The sequence below is a fragment of the Chiloscyllium plagiosum genome, chromosome 6 (assembly GCF_004010195.1).
Source record: "Chiloscyllium plagiosum isolate BGI_BamShark_2017 chromosome 6, ASM401019v2, whole genome shotgun sequence".
NCBI lineage: Eukaryota > Metazoa > Chordata > Chondrichthyes > Orectolobiformes > Hemiscylliidae > Chiloscyllium > Chiloscyllium plagiosum.
Genome location: NC_057715.1, coordinates 83,915,663 through 83,919,543, shown reverse-complemented (window position 1 = coordinate 83,919,543; position 3,881 = coordinate 83,915,663).

The window sequence follows — 3,881 nt, the reverse complement described above, 5'->3', positions numbered from 1 at the left end:
GTGTAAAGGAGATTTACCAGGATGTTGCCTGGGCTGGAGAGTTTCAGTTATGAAGAGGGATTAGACAGAATGTGGTTCTTTTTCCTATAGCAGAGGAGACTGAGGGGGGGGATATTATCGAGATATATAAAATTGTGAGGGGCACAGACAGGAAGAAACATGTTCCTTTTGTTGGAGGGATCAATGACCAGGGGCAGAAATTTAAAGTCAGCAGCAGGAAGTTTAGAAGTGATGTGAGGAAATGTTTTTTCATCCAAAGGGTGAACGGTAGTAGAAGCAGAAACCCTCAAAACATTTAAGATTAATTTAGAGATACACCTGTGATGTCAAGGCGTACCAGACTGTAGACAAATACAAGAAAATGAGATTGTTTTTATCCACTTGTGAGATGTGGGTGTGACTGGCCAGCATATATTGCCCACATCTAGCTGCCCTTGAGAAGGTGATTGGGAAATGACTTCTTGAACCACTTCAGTCCATGTGCTGTAAATAGACCCACAATGCTCTTAAGGAGGGAGTTCCAGGACTTTGACCTGGCGACAGTGAAAGAATGGTGATATATTTCCAAGTCAGGATGGTGACTGGCTCAGAGGACAACTTGCAGGTGGTGTTGTTCCCATGTATCCGCTGTTCTTGTCCTTCAAGATGGAAGTGGTTGTGTGTTTGTAAAGTGAGTCTAAAGATCTTTGGGAACTTTTTGCAGTGCATCTTGTATATAGTACACACTGCTGCAACTAAGCATCAATGGTGGAGGGAGTGCCATTCAAGCAGGCTGCTTTGGCCTAAATGGTGTCAAGCTTCTTCAGCGTTGTTGGAGCTGCACTCATCCACGCAGGTGGGATATATTCTATCACACTCCTGACTTGTGCCTTGTCGATGATTGACAGGTTTTGAAGAGTCAGGAGGTGAGTTACTTGTTGTAGTATTCTCAGTGTCTTACCTGCTCTTGTAATCACAGTATTTACATGGTGAGTCCAATTGATTTTATGGTCGATAGTAACCTCCAGCATGTTATAATGAGGGGTTCAGTGATGGTAACATTATTGAATGTCAAGGGGTAGTGGATAGATTGTCTCTTATTGGAGATGGTCATTGTCTGGCATTTGTGTGGTGTGAATGTTACTTGCCACTTATCTGCCCAAACCTGCATATTGTTCAGCTCTTGTTGCATTTGAACATGCACTGCTTCAGTATCTGTGGATTTGCAAATAGTGCTGAACATTGCGCAATCATCAGCTAATATCAGCACTTTTGATCTTTTAATGGAGGGAAGGTTGTTGATGGAGCAGCTGAAGATGGTTGGGCCTAGGACACTAGCCTGAGGAACTCCTGAAGATGTCCAGAGATGTCCTGGACCTGAACAATCACAATCACAATGCCAGGAATGAGTCTAACCAGCAGAAGTTTCCCCCCTGTCCCCATAGATTCCAGTTTTGCAAGCAGATTGATGTGAATGGTCAAGTATGGTTTTTCCTCTTGTTGGTTCCTTCACCACCTGCCTCAGACCCAGTCTAACAGCTATGTCCTTTAGGACCCAACCAGTGCAATCAGTAGAGCTGCTGTCAAGCCACTTTTAATGGTGAACATTGAAATTCACCACCCATAGTGCATTCTACTTGCTTGCCAGGCTCATTGTTTCCTCGGAGTTTTGTTCAACACAGAGGACCACTGATGCATCAGTGGAGGGAAGGCGGTATGTGGTAATCAACAGGAAGGTTCCTTTCCCATGTTTAAGCTGATGCCATGAGACTTCACAGGTCTGGAGTCAATGGTGAGGACTCCAGGTAATTCCTTCCTTACTGTATACCACTTGTGCCACCACCGCTGCTGAGCCTGTCCAGTGAGTGTGACAAGATATATCCAGGAATAGTGATGATGGTGTCTGAGACACTGTCTGTAAGGTATGATCCGATGAGATGACTGTATCAGGCTGTTGCTTGATTAGTCTGTGAGGTAGCTCTTCAATTTTGGCACTAGCTCCCAGATGTTAATGAGGAGGGCTTTGTAGGGTACGAGAGGTCTGATTTTGCTGTTGTCAGTATCTAGTTTGATGCCCAGTGGTCCATCCAGTTTCCGTATTGAACAGTAAGGTGGTTGTTTTTGACTGATACAGATTTGATGGACTGAATGGCCTTTTCCTGTGCTGTAGATGTCTCTGACCCTATAACCTCATGGTCTGGCATATTGCCCATTCCGCCATTACTGTCAAACGGGGACATCAATTCCAGTTTTGCAAAGAAGGCAGACGAAAATGCCAGGACAACACCTAGCACACCTAACAATGAGATTTTGACGAGATTAAACTTAACACAGAACTGCCTTCATGCCAAACGGCAGGAGTAGCATGCAGTAAACAAGGCTGAGTGATCCCACGAACAACAAATCAGATCTAAATTCAGTAGGGCTTCCACAACAATTCAGAAATGGTGGTATATAATTATTTAACTAGCGGGGAGTGGAGAATCCACAAGCCCAGGTCATCAGTAAAAAAGACGAGGTTGAAGCATTTGCATACATTTTTACCCAAACGTGCCAAGCTGATGATCCATCTGAATATCCACATCATCACAGATGCAAATCTTCAAGCAATTTGATTCTGTCCATGTGGTATCAAGGAAAGACTGAAGCCATTGCATATTGCAATGGCTCTGGCCTCTGATATCATTCCAGCAATAATACTGAAGGCATGTGCTCCATAACTAGCAGCTCCTTGAGCTAAACTGTTTCAGTATTGCTACAACAGATGTATTTAACTGACAATATGGAAAATTGTCTAGGGTATGTCTATTCACAAAACGCAGGACAAATTAGCCTGGCCAATTACGACCCTACCAGTCATCAGCAAAGTGATGGAAGGGGACGTCTACAGTGCTAACAAGTGGCACTTGCAATGGAATAAACTGCTTACTGATACTCTCATTGGATTCCACCAGAGCCGCTCAGCTCTTGACACATTGCAGCCTTTATTCAGACATGGACAAAAGAGTTGAAATGCAATGGTGAGGTGAAGGTGACTGCTCTTGACATCCCAGCTGCACTTGACTGAGTATAACATTAAGGAACACTAGCACAATTTAAGTCAATGGGAATTCTTAAACTGGGCATATCACACCTAGCACACAGGAAGATGACTGTGGTTTTTAGCAATCATCTCGATCCCACAACATCACAGCAGGTGTTATTCAGGCTAGTGTCTTGGGCCTAACCATCTACAACTCTTCATCAATGACCTTCCTTTCTTCACAATGTCAGAAGCGGGGAACCACTGATAATTTCAAACTGTTCATCATCATTCACAACTCCTCAGATGCTGAAGCAGCTTGTGTTCCAATGGAACCAAACCTAGTCAACAGTCAGGTTTGTGTTGATAAGTGGCATGTGCCATTTGCACTGTTCAAGTGCCAGGTGACAACGATTTCAAACAAGAGAACCTAACCATCTACCCTTCATGTTTAATGGCATTACCGTTGGTTAATTCCTCACTTGCAATATCCTGGGAGTTACCATAGATCAGAAACTAAACTGGACTCAATGGTGACATCTTGCAAAATGTCCAGATTACAGAGGAGGAAGTGCTGGATGTCTTGAAATGGATAAACGTTGATAAACCACCAGGACCTGATCAGGTGTACCCGAAAACTCTGTGGGAAGCTAGAGAAGTGATTGCTGGGCCTCTTGCTGAGATATTTGTATCATTGATAGTCACAGGGGAGGTGCCGGAAGACTGGAGGTTGGCTAACGTGGTGCCACTGTTTAAGAAGGGCTGTAAAGACAAGCCAGGGAACTATAGACCGGTGAGCCTGACCTTGGTGGTGGGCAAGTTGTTGGAGGGAATCCTGAGGGACAGGATGTACATGTATTTGGAAAGGCAAGGACTGATT